The sequence below is a fragment of the Rhinoraja longicauda genome, chromosome 9 (genome assembly GCF_053455715.1).
Source record: "Rhinoraja longicauda isolate Sanriku21f chromosome 9, sRhiLon1.1, whole genome shotgun sequence".
In the NCBI taxonomy this organism is placed as follows: domain Eukaryota; kingdom Metazoa; phylum Chordata; class Chondrichthyes; order Rajiformes; family Arhynchobatidae; genus Rhinoraja; species Rhinoraja longicauda.
The window spans coordinates 23,074,679-23,094,435 of NC_135961.1; the positions used below are offsets into that span (position 1 = coordinate 23,074,679).

The window sequence follows — 19,757 nt, forward strand, 5'->3', positions numbered from 1 at the left end:
TGTATGCCTTATTTTGTATGTCTGCACATGAATGGCAACATTTGGCAATTAAGAATGTGAGAATGAAATTTATCTGCCACTGGCACAGGTCAGAAATTGTGCACTGTGTTAAGTAGCTCACCCCCTGACCCTTCAAAGCCTTTCCACGATCCACATGTCACAAGTGTATGAATTGATGACCAATTACTCGAATGAATGCGTTCTCTCTCCACGTAGGGGCAGTTACTTTCTCCACGTAGGGTTCGTGTGCAGTGTGTGTAGCCTCCACAAGAAACAAAGTACAACCTGCCAAGATTTCTTTCTGCACTTTCCAAGTCTGTGACCTCTGTGACCTAAAAGTACAATGGCAGCTATTCAATGGAATAGTTCAAGTCATACACAGCATCACTTGAAGCTATAACCAAATTATTTTTTCACTGCCAGATCAAATTTCTCCACTGAACATTATTAGAGTCATGAGTGTTTGGTCGTATTTCCCAGATAGAACAATGAAATTCTTATTTGCAGCAGCCACCAGAATATGTAAACATAGTACACTGTAAGCAATATAATAAATGAGAAAGAAAAGTTGTGTGTGTGTATATATACACCCATACGTCCACATAAAAAACAAACAAACGATAATAGTCTATGTAGAGCTTATTTGAGGTTGTAGTGTTTAATAGCCTAAAGCCTGTAGGGAAGAAGCTGTTCCTGAACCTGGACATTGCAGTTTTCAGGCTCCTGTACCTTCTTCCCGATGGCAGGGGTGAAATGACTGTGTGGCCAGGATGGTGTGGGTCTCTGATGGTGCAGGCTGCCTTTTTGAGGCAGCGACTCCGGTAAATCCCTTCGATGGTGGGGAGGGCAGAACCCGTGATGGACTGGGCAGTTCACAACTTTTTGCAGTCTTCTTCGCTCCTGGGCATTCAAGTCGCTGAACCATGCTGTGATGCAACCAGTCATTATACTCTCTACTGTACAACTGTAGGTCCAAGAGAATCCTCTGACATACCAAATCTCCGTAATCTTCTCAGGAAGTAGAGGCGTTGATGTGCTTTATTTATAATTACATCAGTGTACTGGGTCCAGGAAAGATCTTCAGAAATATGCATGCCCAGGAATTTGAAGCTTTTGGCTCTCTCCACTATCGTCCCGTCGATATAAACAGGTTTATGGGTCCTCATCCTTCCTCTTCCAAAGTCCACAATCAGTTCCTTGGTCTTATTGATATTGAGAGCCAGGTTGTTGGGCTGGCACCATTTGGTCAGTCGATCGAACTCACGTCTATACTCTGACACATCACCATCTGTAATTCGTTCAATAACGGTGGTGTCGTCGGCAGACTTGAGAATGGAGTTCGCACTGTGTCCGGCAACACAGTCACGAGAAAATAGTGAGTAGAGCAGAGGGCTGAGCACATAGCCTTGAGGTGCTCCCCAATGTATTAATTTCACTACATTGACAATATCTGCTGTCTCAAGAAGTGTCAGGACCCAAAACGTCACCGATCAATATTCTCCAGAGATGCTGCCTCACCCGCTGAGTTACTCCAGCACTTGGTGTCCTTTTTTGTAAACCAGCATCTGCAGTTCCTTGTTTCTACAATTCCAACTTAATTCAGATCTCCATAATTTTAAGAGAAATTAAGGAAGGGCAAAATGCATAAGTTTAGGATTAGTTTCAGAGAGTGATATAATCAATAGTTGGTTTTATCATAATGTCTGCTAGTCAACATCATCACTTATGAAGCCAAACAAGGAAATAAAATCTTATCCATTTCCCCCAGAAACGCTGCCTGACCCGCTGAGTCATTTCAGTACTTTGTGTCTATCTTTGGTATAAACCAGCATCTGCAGTGCCTTTTAATACACAGAAATAAAATACTGGCTGTAATCATGACATTTTCTTTTCTTCTTCAGTTACCTAATTAATAGCCAATGAGTATTCCTCCAAGGTGTTCAGAACCAATTCATCAAATTTCTCCGTTACTGCAAAAACATTTTAAAGATACCTTAAAGTGGACAAGAAATAGAAGCTGGAGCAGGTTGGTCAGCTCTCTTACGTTGCTACTCAATAAGATAGTGGCTAATCATTTAGCACCATTTTTCTCCAATAACTGTATGTTACGTATTATCCAAAAGTATATTGAGCTCTACCTTCAATACACTTGTTGACCAAGCCTCCTCAGTCCTGTTCAGAAGGAAAATCCAAAAATTCACTCCTGCTAGATTGAAGAAATCTCTTCCCATTGCAGTCCCAATGAATGACTCCTTTTGAGGGTCTCACTCCAACCAGGAAACCATTAACTGCACTTTCAAGTTTCATGAGGCTTTTGAATGTGGCAATGAGATCTTCTCTCATTATTCTATCAACCTAGTTTGCTCAACCTTGCCTCCTTGCTCCACCCAAAATGCCCACCCTAAGATTCAATCTGGGAAGCCTTCATTGTGCTCTCTTCATCACAGGCAGCAACTGCAGAGAACAGATTAATCAACATCTTTGGATGCAAATCCAGTCGAGAGTTGGTTGAATTCCATCAGGACATTAGGCTTCAAACTCATGATTACTGTTGCAAACACAGTTATTGAAAAGAGAACAATGACACAAACAGCACCGACTTCCTTTCACAATTTCAGATCAAAATCACCTTGTCAAAACTTCACAATTTTTCCAATGCCTTCTTTCTGCCCTCTTCTCAAGTTCAGGTACAAATTATGCACATTGTCAACCGCTTGCCAAGTTTTAACCCCAAAGGTTTACATAGATTTACATAGTTCAGACAGAAAAGACTCAATGTAAATCTATGAAAATAAATAATGTGGTCATTATTTTGCCTTCCTTTCGAGAGCATGGATCTCATAGATGAGGAGGAATTTCTTAAGTCCTGGTGATTCTTAAGGTGGTGATTCTGGGGAATTCTTTGCCACAGAAGGCTGTGGAGGCTGTCAATTAATACTTTTAAGACAGAGATAAATGGATTCTTGATTAGTACAGGTGTCATTGGTTATGGGGAGCGGGCAGGAGAATGGGTTTAGGAGAGAGAGATGGATCAGCCATGATTGAATGGCAGAGTAGACTAGATGGGCTGAATGGTCTAATTCTGCTCCTATGACTTATGACCTTATGATCCCTGTCCCATTTTAGTGCATGGAGCCCTGGCCCAATCACTCTTTATTGAAAACAATATTACCTCATTCTATTATGATTACTGTGAATCATTTTTACTCCTTTACGAATGGATCCAGATTTATTTTATAATGAAGAACTGTGCACAGTACTTCTTCCAATCAAAACACTGTGCAATGATCACCTAAAATCCTTTCACCAAAACTATTTAAATAACTCAGAGGTGGATTAAACAAGCAACTTTCAATAAAAAACTAAATATTATTATTTATTTATATTGGTTTTCTGAAATGATGGCATGTTACAATTTAGAGTTTGAACAAAACTTAGAATTGGTACTATTTTTAAAACTGAAAATGCAAGCAAACTAAAATTTTGAACCATAATTGTGACGGTTATCATGACTTTAGTTTAATTTTAAAAGGCAGTTTTGTTACTATTGCGCTAACACTAGCTTTAAGTGCAGCAAGAACAAAAATAACATTCAACACGTGTTAAAACAGCTGTACTGTGGTGTGAACATGAATACATTGGCCAAAATATAGAATGTGGTACTCAGCTGCATAAAGAACGCCCAGTTATATACAGGATATAGGTGTGGGCCCAAGTTGTCCATCAGTCAATGGATCATACATGATTTGAACCTTTGCTTCATTTACTCAATTTCATCACTGTGGTCTACTAAATCATCCATTCCCACGTTGAAGATTCAATGTGCAAGTATTCTCAAATTATCAAATAAGGGAGGGTGGAAGGACAGGGCAGCAAACATTTTCAGCTCCCGCAACCACTCATTAGTCCCGGCGAGCAACGGGCCAGGACACTCCTGCGAGCAGGCCCGACTCGCCCGCTGTGGTCGGACCACTCGCCCCATGGGTGCCGCGGCCTGCGGAGAGGCCAGTGGGCGAGGCGAAGTGGTTGGGTCAGAGCCCAGAGATCGGGTTGAGCCGAGGAAGAGGTCAGGTCGGGCCGAAGACGAGTCAGGGCTTCGAGGTTGAGTTAAGAGCCCCCCCTCCCCGGATGAGATCGGGCCAGAGCTTTGAGGTCAGGCCATGGACAGAGTCTCGAGGTTGGGCCAAAGTAGACGGGATGCGTCGCAGAGAACAAAGGGGTACCCGGTGTGAGGGGCGCTGAGAACTAAGGAGGACCCGATGTGAAGGATGGGAGGGGCATGAAGGAGAAAGGGGGACCAGGTGTGGGAAGGCCGCCAAGAGCGAAGGGGGACCAGGTGGGGTGATGAAGAAGGGATGAGTACTTTTTGTAACTTTGTCGCCAACTTTGTAGCAACTCTTTTGTGTTCTTTTTACACAAAAACAAATCGGTTCACTGCATTTAGCTAGGTACATGTAACCATAAAGTATCATCATCATTATCACCACCCACCTCTCCCCAACTGCAAATTACATTTGAAGGTCTACTTCCAATATCCCTCAGAGCCTCCGCCAGTGCCCCCGGTCAAGCCTGACTTTGGGTGCTGTCTCTGTAATCTGTACCTTCACCTTCTTCAAGGTACGCCAGTTTTATCTCAAATGTCAAAGATATGCAGCTTGGTAGGTTAAATATCCACTGAAAACCATTTGAGGTACTCGAGTCAAGTGTTTTATTGTCATATTTCCCAAAATGAAACGATGAAATTCTTACTAAAATCAGAAGGATATTGATGGGAATGTGGGGAGAATAAAATGGGATTAGTTATCACTGTAAATAGGTGTTTTATAGTCATGCAGACTCTGTTGGCTGAAGGGCCTGCTTCAGAACTGTGTGATGCTATGAATGTGACATAAAGTTTTCTATCTGGGCTTATGAAAGAACAACAGGTAGAATAAAACTGGTACTCATCTTAGAACAATTAAAGCTTTACAAGTAACAGGAAAACTACATTGAAAAAAAAGGTTAACTTCGGTCTCTGAGCACAGGCATGGTTAAAAGCAACTGCAATCGTCATCTCAAAGTTCTGTACAGTACAAAAGTTGTTCTGAAGCGATGACTGTTACGTTTGTATAAGACTTAGGATCCAGCAAAATTAAACCATCTAAGAGCACCGAACTGAAAAAAAATGAAACAACAGCTCCAGACTTGCAATCTAATGGTATTTTCACTATTCCCTGTACAATGCGAAAGAATGCATTACTCAGATGTTTCCCTTGAATTTGCTTGCACACTTATTCAAGATCATTTAAAAATAGATATTTGTGCAGGAAGAATGTAATCATAATTTCTAAAATCTAATTATGTACTGTGACAAAAGCCTTCAATAGCATGATTGAACACAAACCATACATTGGCTTTGACATAAAAATATCTTAAGACTAATATTAATGAGTGAGAAACAATAGGTAGACTCAAAATGCTGGAGTAACTCAGCGGGACAGGCAGCATCTCTGGAGAGAAGGAATGGGTGATGTTTTGGGTCGAGACCCTTCTTCAGACTGATGTCACGGGAGTGGGTGGGACGGGGATAGAATGGAGTCGGAGACAGTAAGACTGGTGGGAGAACTGGGAAGGGGGAGGGGATGGAGAGAGAGGGAAAGCAAGGGCTACGTGAAGTTAGAGAAGTCAATGTTCATACCTCTGAGGTGTCTGCTACCCAAGCAAAATATGAGGTGCGGTTCCTCTAATTTGTGCTGGGTCTCACTCTGACAAAGGTCGGATTGGGAATGGGAGGGGGAGTTAAAGTGCTGAGCAACCGGGAGATCAGGTAACTTAAGGCGGACTGAGCGGAGGTGTTCAGCTAAACGATCGCTGAGCCTGCGCTTGGTCTCGCCGATATACAGAGGTTGACACCGGGAACAGCGGATACAGTAGATGAGGTTCTGGTTGGGATTATGTGGGCACAATTGTCTCATTCATATGCTGCTGCTCATGTGTGAGCTGTGACAGTCAATGATTGCAAGCTACATAACTATCAAGGGGATTACAAGCAAACATTATCTTCTCACCAAATGGCTTTCACATGCTGTTACTGCTAGGTTCAGTGGGGAGCCATCAAGAGATGCCCAAGCCACCATTTTTCCTCCCCAAATACAAATGGCAACCAGAGAATTTTGACACCACTCAGTCATTCGGTTTGAGTTGTTTCTACTTAATGTGGATGGCAACATAAAAATTATTTGTGCATCAGATTTCAGCAACAGACGAAGGAAAATGGAAACAGCAACAAGCTTTTGTTTAAGGGAGACATGTCCAAAGTTCGGCCCGGGGGCCAATCGTGGCCCGAGGTCAGATTTTATACGGCCCGCAGCTTCCGTCTTAAAATGTATTATTTATGGCCCGCCAGCACTGTCTAACAGAATGAAGGTAGGGGGAGAGGGGAGGGGGCGACTACACCTCCCGGCAGTTAGCGCTGCCCGACCTCCCCCCCCCCCCGAGCGGGAGAGGCAACGGCGACTGCATCTCCCGGCGCATTAGTTAAAGGTCCGGGGGGGGGGGGGGGCGCAGAGCGCATTAGTTAAAGGTCCGGGGGCCGGGGAGGTTAACAGACAACATCTAATTTCCCATGATAAGTTACCTAATGCATTTCCATTGGCCCTTGGGTATTTTCACATTATCAAATCTCTGGAGAGAAGGAATGGGTGATGTTTCGGGTCGAGACCATTCTTCAGATATCTTAAACTTGTTTAATTCTTTGAGATATTTTTGAACCGAGAGAATTCTGCAATAGATTTTAGATTAGTACAAGTCGTTGAGAAAACAATCTTCATTCATGACGTGGTGAAAAGGACAACTGATCAATCTCTCAAAGTGGAGAGGAGACAGCATGCAGCAGACGTTGGAATCGTGAACAAAAAATAAAATGTTCAAGGTACTCAGTGAGTCAGGCAGCACCTTTGGAGGGAAATGGACAGATGTTTTGGGTTGGGACCCTTCTTCAGACTGGGTCTAAAAATGGAAAGCCTGATTTAAGTAAATTGGAGCTGTAATACTTTTTGCCGGTCAGTGAACAACTGAAGGACATACATTTAAGTTGATTTTTCACAAAACACAATAGATCTCAGCCTCCATACTTCTGCTGCAACACAAGCTTAGATGGGTCAGACTCCATAAATAGCTTCCAGAAATAGAGAAGCATGGGGAACAGGATGAATTCGACTCCGTTAATTCTTTCAGAGGCAAGACAGGTGCTTTGGGCTGCTTGGTTGTCTTCCAAGATGCAAGATTTAATTAGAATGAACAAGTTCTGAAACGTGCCATGATTCCATAGAGGTAAACAGATCATCTTACTCGTCACATCGTCCCATTTGCACAGAACAATAAAATGCAACCCTCCTATTAATGCTTGAAGTATTAAACATGCTGTATATTGTATCACATTTAAAACTGAAATGTACGTGGTAATGCGTAATTTCATTAAACCAGGTCAGGTGACAATGTATAAGAAAACTTTGAACAACTCAAAAGTAAGAAAAACACACAATGTTTATGAGTTGACTGAATTTATAACACGGTAAATACCAAACAGCTCCTAGAAGGATAGTTTTCATTCTTAATAGTTTATCTGCTGCACTTTGACAAAAAAATCTTATTACCTAATTCCAACCACAATATTAACTTCATTTAAAGCCAATGTGCCTGGCAACAATTCCAAACAATCTTATGTTGCACAGAAGTATCCAAACTGTATTTTAACTGTCAACTGTTGAAAGTGCACTGGTCTTCGATAAATTCAAAATCTCTCAGAGAAAGAGCATATCATATATTATCTTATATACATAGACTCAAAAGAGCTCGAAAGGTAGAGCGCAGATATGAGATAAACCATGATTTAAATAAAAATAAGAATCAGTGATGGAGGGCAGCAATGGAAAAAATGCTTATGCCTCCCTTATCAGTGCAGTTATTTTCTTACACAAGGAATGGAACATTCACTGAACTGGTGAGGCCCAGTGATCAAACATGAGATCCTGAATTAGGCGCTGTGCAAACTGGCTTGGAACATAGACAGCTGAGCCTATACACAACCAACAGCTGTTTTATGTCCATGAACTGTAAATTTACGGTGCACAAACATTTACAGCCTTCAGTCCAATAGGCTGAATTTACAGTAATTTTAAACATACAAACTAACAGAAAAACTGATTTTGAAACAAACTGTTAAATTACTAAAGAAGGCTGTAATACTATAAAAAGTAATGCTGACACTGCTTGCATCCAAGTGTCAGCATTAAGTAGTCTGAGATGCCAGGATCATGCACTTCCTGCTCAGCACCAGTAGTAGCTTCATCTTCAACTTCAGACATTATCCATGAAAAACAGCCAACATAAAGTTAAAGGGAGCTTTGTGCTGCAAGATTCCATTCACGAGAAACCGTACCCAAACCTATTGTCATAAGGGAGAAAATAATCTTCGCCATCAAATTCAATTGTCTTTGAGCTCAAATCTCAGAAATAGATCAATAATATATTGTTTCAGTGACCTTTAGGATTTCTCCAACACAGATTTTCAATCAGACTTTCTCAGCCAAATAACAAAACCTTTGATCAAATACTCCATGAACTTTGACAAGTACCCATATCCATCTAACAATTTATTAGCTTATGAAGCACTGCTGCAGCCTCTATACAAAAAGCTATGCAGTTTACTGGAAGGCAGGCTTCCATTTTGGAGCTCTCTAAAAGAAATAATGGCCTGGAACTCTTCATAAATAGATGCAACAAAACACCATGCAGGAGTCACAGTAAATTCAAAGTTAAAGATACCAAATTCACCTGCATGGCGCATGGATCAGAGAGCGAAAACAAAGCAGGGATGAATGGTCATTTGCATGTTACCAGTGGCATGCCTGAAGGCTAGGGTAATGAATATATACAGATAGGAGATGATATATTATTCAGCACAATGTTTGACAAGTTAGAGATGAAAAAGTTTAAGCCAGCAAAGACACTGCTCAAACAATCAAATCAGAGATTGTGAAGGGATGGATAAAGATCTCAAGATCTGAGGAAGGGAGGAGCAGGAAATTGGACTTGAAGCTCATTTTGGGTTCAACAGGCTACAAACTGAGTCATTTTCCCTTAGAACGTAGATTGGAAAGTGTTTGAAATCAGGGCAACACAGTCCACGGCAGACACCAAATTTGTTATGAATCATCTTAATAATGAATGTTAGAGGAACTAAGATGGATCTTTCAGAATAATTACACGTTTACCACGTATTTGGAATAAATGCAGGCCAGAATGGAATTTGAAATTTCTCCATTAATTCTACAACACAAGTACAAAGTAATTCTTAACTGCAACAAAGCTTCAAGGCGAGGTCCATAGGACTAATGAATCTGCCAAGTTGAGTATGCACTGCACCTTGACCATGACATAGGAGCAGAATTGGGCCATTCAGCCCATCGAGTCTGCTCTGCCATTCGATTATGGCTTGTATATTTTTCCCGCAACCTTCGACGCCCTTACCAATCAATTATTGCTGTACGTGATTTCATTAAAGAGGAAAATACACAATACTGCCATCTGAGCAGATACAAAAGCAGCAAATGGAAAGAGCAAGTTCTGTCATGCAACCATCAGGGGCAATCGATGAACCTTTTTTTTTTGTTTTCTGCTGTATTCATTAACTAACATTTATGCTAACCGTATGACAGGATAGTTAAACTCCAATTTTTTTAAAAACCCTGCAATAAACGTATAGCTTTGTCAACAATCCTTATCAACGGTGTTGCTGAAACGAATAAAAATGGCTGTATACTTAAATGGTTAATTTACTGTAAACTATCAATTCAAGCCAAGTTATAAGTTTAATCAACATTGAATATTATCCCAATCCGATGAAACATAGGAAGATAGTTAAGTGTAATTGTATATCGACAGAACGTCAAATAAATAGGAAGATAATTGGCACGTGATTTTTCCCAATCCTGATCATTATATTTCAACACAAACTGGGAAGAGTTATTACCAAAGAACTGGATTCAACTCATTGCCCCTTGTAATTAATTCATGATGAAAGAACAAAAAAATGCTAATGACAAACCTTCAAATTTTACACCAATGTCCAATATAAATACATCATGAAGTAATTAATGATCTGCAAAATACTTTGAAATATCCATAGCATGATATGAACAATATAAATGCAGATTATTTCTTGGCACTACATGTGCTATGTAATAGTGATGAAAAGAAGCAGAGCTCCTAGAATCCACAGGAATTCCCATGTGCCCAAAAACCTTGAATGATTCCTTGTTTCCTCAGCTAGTGAGCCAAATTATGTCAACACAAGATACAACGGATTGTGCAAAATTCAGAAAGGTATTCATATTCGCTTCTCAAACAAAATAAAAAGGATGTAATTTTTAAAGTCAGTATTTATCACTTAATTAAATCAGAGATGTGCAGCCCATGCCACTGCCTCACAGCTCCAGTGACCTGGGTTCAATCTTGGTCTTGGGTACTGTCTGTGCAGTTTGCACATTCTCTCCATGAACATCTGGATTTCTTCAAGATTTCTTCAAGGGGGGGGGGAGGAGGGGTTGAGAATGGCAGGCGTATATGTTTCAGGGGTGCAGGAAAACAAGGAGAGCAAGAATGGCATTGACGAGACTGCTCACGTTAGCTGGTATGGGCCTGATGTGCAAAATGGCCTCCTTTTGTGCTGTTGTACGTACATGTAGTCCCACATGTCAAAGGGTTGTTAAAAACACTTCATTTAATAATTGTGGATAACAATCCAGGGTGCCATTAAGACGATAAATAAAACCTCTCAAATCCATAATCACTACCTTGAATGGCAAGGACAATAAATGTGTGCAAATATTATTCCTCCAAAACCACACACACCATCAGGATGTGTAAATTCCAGACTGCCAAGTTATTCATATATAATTTGATTCTAATCAAGTTATCCATGTATTGTTTAATTGCAATCAAGTTATCCATGTTTGGTTTGACTGTAATCAAGATAATTTTCAAGGATTGTAATCAAGGATGATAATGTATGTAATGATAAACATACCAATACCTTCAAACACTGTCATTGCATTTAAATCTTAGAATTCACAATTGGACAGATTATGGGAATGTATCATCGAATCTCAACAACAGAAAAAATCACATGGACAAGTAGGCACCAACATGCTTTAAAATCCTCTCTAATGCCTCTTGCAAAACCAGTTTACCCATCTTCCACAAGTCTAAAGTCCTTTGCCAAGCTGTGATTAATGCAACCAAGAGATAAATCACAGCAGCCCAAACTAATTATCAGAACGTAATGCCCACACCAATACAAGGTGGTAGTGGAAATGGTTTATAGTTGTGTGGACATCTGGTTTGGATTACAGCTGGAATCCTACTATCAGTTGCAGGCTCCAAATCTTGAGGATGTATTGGTCTTGGAGAGAAAGTGAGTGTTAACATTTGAGATGGTATGACATAAACCAAATACTTAAATATCTTGATTGAGATCCAATTGGAGTTTAGGGTGATCTAAGTTTTAGTGAAAAAAAATGTCATTGGCTCGAGAGAAACTTTCTTATTGTGGGGTTGTGCGTGCGTATAAGTGCCAATACAAAAGTAATTTTTGACACAACCTGATCTGAAAGTAAGTGTAATAAGGAAAATATCCTAATGGATATTCCATGAGGAATGCATGATAACATGGCAAGTAGAGCTGTTGCCCAGTATCGCCAGAGACTCAGATTCATTTGTGACCTCGGGTACTGTCCTTGTCGAGTTTGCACGATCTTCCTGACTGTGTGGGCAGCCTTTAAAGACAAATAAGTTAATAGATTAATTAGCCACTGTTAATTATCCCTGGTATCTCGGGGGTGAGGGTTCAAGAGAGTGGATGACATATGGGACAAATAAAAATGGAATTCATTTAGGATGAATATAGAAGAGTGATTGATGATCCGTTTGGATTTGGTGGGGCAGTGGGCCTATTCCCACACTGTAGCTCTCTACACTATCATCAATTGTTTATCAGCCAGCGAGAATATCTGCAACAAATTAAAGACTTCTGCAAAATATTTGACAATATTCAAATTTGAATTGTTAGTGGTTGCCTTGACATCTGCACAATTTAATTCAGTCCTGCAAAAATGCAATCAACAGTACATTTGTCAAAGCCTAATAAAAAATCTGAAATCTCAGGAGACGATTATATTTCAAATCCGAAGTTTCCTTTTGTCTACTCTTTGCAGTGCACACGGGTTTCTCCTCAAAGGTGCCACATAAGGAAAGGACACTTCAACCATAAGTGCATTAGTTTTTGCCAGACGTACCCGACATTGATGCAATTAAATAAATGCAGAATAGCCAACTCTATTTATGTTTGATTCACTCCAGCAGTGACATATTCGCCTGACTGTCATGCCCTTAGTGTGTGCGCGCCTTACTCAAGAGTTAGGAAGCCTTCGTCCTATTTCCCTGCGAAGAATTTGTCCCAACCGAGAAAACAACCCAACAGCATGTCTTTTGGACAAGACCGACGACTTCTGCTTTCAACTTCAATGAGAACTGTACACCCAGTAATTCCCCGCCCCTTCCTTGCAGTGTTGCAACAAGCTCAGTAAAGGCAGGTTATTGCGGGGGCAGGGGGGTGGGAAAAGGAGAAAAGGTAATCTATTTCCTCCAACTATCCTTGAGAATGACTTCTTCAGTGCCAACATGCGAGCGTCAGTTAACTTTCTAACCTTTGCAAGCATGCACCAAGCGCTCGCACACAATAAAAAAAAATGTGCGCAAAGGAGCAGCAGCAGCACCGGTGCCTGTGGTTGCAACCGCTCCTTGGCCAAGCCCCCGCCCCCCCCCCCCCTCCCGGCTCCGCAGCGCGGCGCTCAGCCCCGCGATGCCTGGTGCCAATGATTGTCAAGGGAGGTGGGACAGGCTTGCGCCCCAGCCAGGTGTGTGCACCACCCAATCGCCCATTGCAGCTGCAAACCACAAAGTGCATGCCAGGCCTCTCTCTCTCCCCGCTGCTGCATACCGACGCCGTGTAGGAAAAAAAAAATCCAGCCCCAGAAAAACTCATCTTTTTAACATCATCCAAAAATAGCCCCGAATTCTCACCTACCTCTTGCAATCGCGTGCAATCCCCTTGCCCCGCTTCTGGATGCAACGAAAAGGCGACAAGAGCCAAACTGAGAGCCGATTGTTTATTTCTTCGTGGTGCAAATTAGTTAATTTTTTGCAAAAAGTTTCCCCTTCGGTGACTCCCCTGTCTCAGCCGCGACACTTTATCCTTTTACAGTAGGGCGCGTTGCATCCTGTAAACAGATAACATTGCGCGGCCATGTTCAGGAGAATGTAGTGCCCCGTCGCAAAGTGTGTCTGGCGGTCGCTGAATGAGACTAGTTGGCGCCTGGTGTTTGCTATTCCGTTTCAAAGTTTCTGCCAACTGAGCAGAAGAGCTCCTGTGGGACTTGACTCGCTGGGAGTGAGCATCGCGAAGACAGGAAAAAACCCTCCGCCGGGACGTCGGGGTCAGGACTTCGCTTGCAAAGCAGGAAGTAAGGTGGCCAGGCTTGCCTCGTCTCAACACATTGCAACATCTCAGTGCTGCCCAGAGACACTCATCCCTCCGGTCCTGGGCGCAAAACCCATTCATCATTAACTAATCTAGTTAAATCTGCAAGTGTACCGTTTAATATTAAGGAATGATTTTATGGTGTGCAAGCATCTCCAGCAAAGTCTGCATTTATTGTCAATCCCTAATTGTCCTTTTGAAACATTTCAGTCATTTCATAGTCACCCTCACTAGATTTTCTCCCCAGTTATGTAAAGTGACATTCACTGGGTCTGAGACCTATGCATTAGCAATCTCACACTTTCACACACGCGTACCTTCGGAAGCATGAAAAAAAGGACTACTAGAGAAAGTAATATTCACGACTTGTGCCTTGCCAACACTCCTGCAGACTTTGTTAATGTCCAATGTGGTATCAGCGACCACGAAATGGTTGTCGTTGGAGCAGTTTTGAAACCTAAGATCATCAGACTACCAAAATGTAAAGTTTACCTGTATGCAAAAGCCAACTTTGCTGGAGTTAATAGTGATATGGAACAGTTTGTGACAGTTTGACTCATAACTTGATAAAAAAGTAGCTCAAGTGAAGATTTTTCATCTTTTAAAAGTGCTCTCCTTAGTTCAATAGAGAAGCATATCCCTTCTAAGATGAGCTCCAGTTGCTTTTCTTACCCATGGGTCAACAGTTCCATATAGAGAAACATTAACAGAAAGAAACGACTATATAATAATGCAAAAAAATGACTCTGCTGCTTGCTGGGCTAGTTTTTGACAACTTCACAGGCACATTGACAGGAAGATTCGTATTGCTCATAAATCCAATAGAGATATTATTGGTGGTAGCCTCAAGACTGCAAACACCCGGCCATTCTGGAACTTCATAAAATCCAAGCGAAGGGAAGTCTGCGGTTTCATTTCAGTTGCAAAGGATAAAGCCGAAGCTCTTGGTCGTCAGTTTTGCTCGGTTTTTACCAAAGAAAACCAATTTGATTTTCCAGATCTTGGCCCTAGTAGCATTCCAGATATTGGCGACTTGCTCATCACAAAGGAGTGAGATGAAAAGCTTTTGTCTGAATTGAATCCTTATAAAGCCTATGGCACAGATGGCATAACTACCAGAGTTTTTAAATCCTGTTCTTCAAGCTTTGCTCCAATCCTCCAGAAATTATTCCAGAAATCAGTTTCTACTGGAGAACTACCGAGTGATTGGCGTAATGCAAACATCTCCAATTTACACAAAAGAGTGACCGCTCAAATCCAGCCAATTATCGTCCGGTATCCTTGACTTCAATTGTCTGCAAACTCCTTGAACATATTATTCATGACCATGTTATGAGGCATTTTGAAATACACAATATACTAGCTGACCAGCAGCATGGATTCCGCAAAGGCAGGTCATGCGAGACCCAACTCTCTGTCCTGGTTAATGATCTGCAAACAATCCTGGATAACAGAGGGCAAATCTTATTATAATGGACTTTAGCAAGGCCTTCGACACCGTTCCCCACAGTAGGTTGATGGCTAAGCTTCACCACGTTGGCATCCGAAATAACATCTATTCCTGGATTGATTCATTCCTCACCAAATGACATCAAAAGGTTGTAGTAGATGGTGAGTCATCACAACAATCTTCAGTTGAGTCCAGCGTGCCACAGGGAACAGTGTTGGGACCCTTGCTGTTCATGATCTACATCAACGATCTGCCTGACAAACTGTCTTTGAGAGTGAGACTCTTTGCAGATGACTGTATTGTGTATCAAGAGATCAAAGCTGCTGAAGATGCCAAGGTTCTTCAAAATGACATAAACTATCTTTGTAATTGGGAAACAGTTTGGCAAATGGGTTTCAATTACACCAAATGCTTTTCCATGAGAGTTACTCATAAAGTCAAGCCGATCATAAACCGGCACAAGATGGGAGACAACCTGCTTAAAGAAGTTGATCACCACCCATACCTGGGAGTTGAACTCACATCTGGCCAAGCCTGGTACAGACACATCTGGCCTAGCCTGGAACAGACACATAAACCAGATTGCCACAAAAGCAAACAGAACTTTGGGCCTCCTCCGGAGAAATTTATCCGGGTCTGACAAACCAACAAAGGAGGTAGCGTACAAAACACTTGTCCACCCACTGCTGGAATATTGCCAGACAATATGGGGCCCTCACCAGAAAAATAACATTGACACCCTTAACAATGTTCAGAGGCGTGCAGCACGGTTTGTTTGTGACGACTACTCAAGACAGTCAAGCGTCTCCAATATGTTAAATCGCCTTGGCTGGGAGTCGCTGGAGTCAAGACACACCAAAGCCCGCTTATGTACTGTCTATAAAGAGACTCATGGCATCATCCCCAGTAACATATCTCACTTTATTCAATCCAATACCCAGAAATTTACAAGACAATCCTCAGGTCACTTCATTTATACTGGAATTGGAGCAAACAAAACTAGCTACCTTTCGTCACTATATCCATGGACTATCCCAGAGTGGAACATCCTTCCCCACACCACCAGATGTGCACCAACCTTGTCACCCTTCAAGTCACAGCTCGACAACATGGACATGGATCATCTCACCAAACTTGCCCACATAAAAATCGAAAGAACTTTTTTGCAACCAGTACCCATGCGAGCGAAACCTGCATGAGATAGCCCAGCTGTTGGCGGTTGTGCAGTAGAAAACAGAAACAGAAGAGATACCAGACCTTAAGGAAACATTGATTTCTGGGCTCGCAGTAGAATTTAAACTTATTTAGGTTTACAAACAATTTGCGGATGTCTCCAGGTCAACCTTACCTCGATTTAGCATCACTTTCAAATATTTTAATTTCATATATTTTGATCAATAAAACAAACACAAACATTGTACTGCATTGAAAATTAAACTCTTTTGGGAGGATGTGGGTGGCCCTAAAAAGGGGCTTTTCTTGTGGTCTGTTGTGGGCTCTCTTCCTGGAGTGGTGGACTTCTGCTTGTGGTGTGGGCTGTTTGCTGCTGGTCTTCAGATCATGTCGTTCTGCCATGGTACACTGCCTAGATCAGGGTTGTAGTAAGTGCTGAGATGGTCACTCTGGTCCTTGGCTCTCTTATTGGAGGTGTTTCCTGGCAATATCTCCAGTCCCACCATCGGTGCAGCCTGTCCTCCAGTTCTCCATGAACCTGGTGTGATGTTGCCTGTCTGGATGGCCACTCGGTCACCCTCCACCCTCCAGCTGCTGCTGCACTTCTGGTATGGATTAGGTTGTGGAGGACACATGCTGCGTAGACAATGGTCTCCACACTCTTGGGTTCCAGCTCCATCGTAGTCAGCAAGTATCTGAATCTGCTGGCAAGGATGCCAAAGGCGTTTTCCACGGCCCTCCTAGCCTTGGTCAGCCTGTAGTTGAAGATCCTCTGCTCCCTTGACATCAGCCTGTGAGGGTATGGCTTCATCATCCATGACCTGAGTGGGAAAGCGTCACCACCAACCAGTGTGTATGGGATGTCAGGGTTGTCTTCTCCTGGCAGAGGTTCTGGATCAGGAAAGCCTGCTATTCCTTCTTCCAGTGCTTCCCCAAGGGAGGTCTCTCTCCAGATCCCACCATCTGCGACACTGCCAGGTGTGCCCACCTCCACAAACAGGAAGTTGTAGTTTGCATCCACCACAGCCATGAGTACGATGGAATGGAACTTCTTGTAGTTGAAGTACATCGAACCTCCATTGGGTGGACACCTGATGGCCACATGCTTGCTGTCCACTGCCCCACATGTATTCTGGAAATTCCATCTGGTATCAAAGCCCTGCGCCACTCTCTTCCACTCATCTGGTGTACTAGGGCAGCCCATGACTTCACCTTCATCAGCATTGATGATGGCCTCAGAGGTCTCTCGGACAACCTTGCTGATGGTGTTGTGGGCCACAAGAAAGCTGTAGGAGAGGCTCTTGTAGAAGTCTCCTGACGCCAGGTAGCGGAGGGTGATGGCTAGGTGGAGGCCTGGTTCCAGTGGCTTTCTCATGAAGATCTCCTTTTTCTCCAGGAGAGGGCCCACCTGTGTCTTCAGCTCGTGAAGCAGCTCAGGGGGGAGCCTAGTGAAGTTTACGAAGGCAGCCTTCTTGCTGGAGCTCAGTCATCAGGTTGTCGTACTGGCCCAACCTGAGTCTCTTCAGGGACAAGGGCTTCAACCACACAGACCTCTTCTTGAGCTTCTGCCCCATTCTTCTTGTGCTTCTGTCTTGTTGATCTTTAAGCATGAGTGCCGCAGCAAGCAGCAGGGCTGCTTCTTGTGAGAGCAATGCCCTCTGATGTTGCTCCACGGTAGTCATGATGCAGAATGATTGGAAACCCTACCCTACACCCCCTTTAAAGGGGAAACTGGGTGATTCCATTGTTTTGGAGGCCAAAATGACGTGAATTGTCTTCAGTTGTCGCCGACAGAGTCTGACTTCGGTTGTCGCCTGTGTGGTCGTAGGTTGTTGTAGGTGTTGTCATAGGTGGACGTCCTGTCACGACGATTGGGTCGCAGGTTGTCGGTAGCTTGCCGTCGACTAGGTGGTAGGTTGTTGTAGCTTGTCGTAGACATTGTCATAGGAGGGTCCAGTCGCTGTTTTTTCTGCGACCTGCTACGACTATGACAAGTCGCCGGTAGTCACCTAAAAAATCGCCTAAGTGGGACAGGCCCTTTATGGACTTGAACCCCAAGATCTGTCTGTACATCAATGCTGTTAAGGGTCTTGCCATTAATTGTATATTTTCCCCTTGCATTTGACCTCCCTAAGTGCACCACTTCATACTTGCTCGGATTAATCTCCATTTGCCCGCCCATTTCTGTAGCTGTTCTTTATCCCAACGTATACTTTTACAGCTTCTTCAAAGTCAACGGCCCCAGCAATCTTGGTGTCATCTGCAGTTACTAACCAACCTGTGTACATTTGCATGATCTTCTGGGCCCAAATCCTGGCCTAGGTCTATCGCCAGCTTTAAACATAGGTATAAATATTACAGGTGCTATAATATAACTAAATAGAATTTGTGCGTTGTGATATATAATGAATGATTATTATGATAAATAAATGCAAAGACTTACTGGTTATTTTCTTTGGTAAATGGTAATAATATTTCTAATTCTGTGTACTCTTTGCAGAAACCAGGGATTATTCTGATCTTTGGGGCTCTCCAGCCATCAATTAATGTGTTAAAATCCACTGGTTTACATTGCATGTAAAATTCTCATATGTCCAAAACATTAATATTAACTAGCCGACCCGTGGACCTGTTAGGTTCCATTGTTTCCTAAAGGATCTTTAGTAATTGAGCGTGCAGCGGCCGGTTGCGGCCTCTACCCACCACGCGGCCGCGGGCCAGCTTCTGCAGCTCCACCGGCACCACGGCACTGGCACAGTGTTTCTCCATTAACACATGGAAGCCCTGCATGCCCATGGCCGCCACCTCAATCCGCTTACCGCAGGCTGGGGGGCAGGGCAACGGGCAGATGCGGGCACTGGGCAGTGAGGAGCGGGAGGCGGTGGGGGAGAGGAAGGGGGAGAGGAAGCCACTGATCTCGGCCCCGGGCAGCGGCCACCAGTAGGAGAGCGGCCGCAAGTTCGTCCTGCCGGCGGCCATCTTGTTTCACCTTCTCTCTTCTGCCGCGCTACACCACGGGAGGAAGTAACATACATACATACATACAAGATGCGAGTTTTAGTAAGATACAATATATATATATATATATATACTAGACCAAGTGGGCCCGTTGGGCCCATTCCTCGTAGAGGGGGGACAGGGAAGGGGAGAGGGTGTGACTGAGGAGCCCACTCTCTCCTCCCCCACCCCCACTGTCCCCACCTCCCCTTTCCCCACGACCCCCCTTTTGCCCACTCTCTCCTCCCCCCACACCCCATTCTCTCCTCCCCCACTGCCACTCTCACCCCCCCTTTCCCCATCACCCCCCTTTCCCCCACTCACTCTTCCCCCCACCCCCCCCATTCTCTCCTCCCCAGCCCCACTCTTACTCTCCCCCACCCCCTTTCCCCACCACCCCCCTTCCCCACCACCCCCCTTTCCCCCACTCTCTCTTCCCCCCCACCACCAACCCCCCTCCCCCCACCCCCACTGTCCCCCTCCCGTCCCACTCTCCCTCCCACCCCCTCTCTCCTCCTCCCACCCTCCCCCTTTCCCCACCAGCCCCCTTTCACCTCC

At 43.5% G+C, this 19,757-nt stretch overlaps 1 protein-coding gene across 6 annotated transcripts in view; it reads right to left on the reverse strand.

The window, feature by feature from the left end:
• The window catches only part of LOC144596539 (transcriptional-regulating factor 1-like), a 207,802-nt gene that overhangs the window by 155,901 nt on the left and 32,144 nt on the right, over positions 1 to 19,757 (reverse strand). For 5 of the 6 annotated variants that reach the window (XM_078404962.1, XM_078404961.1, XM_078404960.1 and 2 more), the window contains exon 1: positions 13,127 to 13,294. The exons of the other annotated variant lie outside the window; for it this stretch is intronic. The gene's annotated coding sequence lies outside the window, so the exon portion shown is untranslated. Of the gene's footprint in view, positions 1 to 13,126; positions 13,295 to 19,757 lie in introns of those variants that run through there. 6 annotated transcript variants of the gene reach the window in all.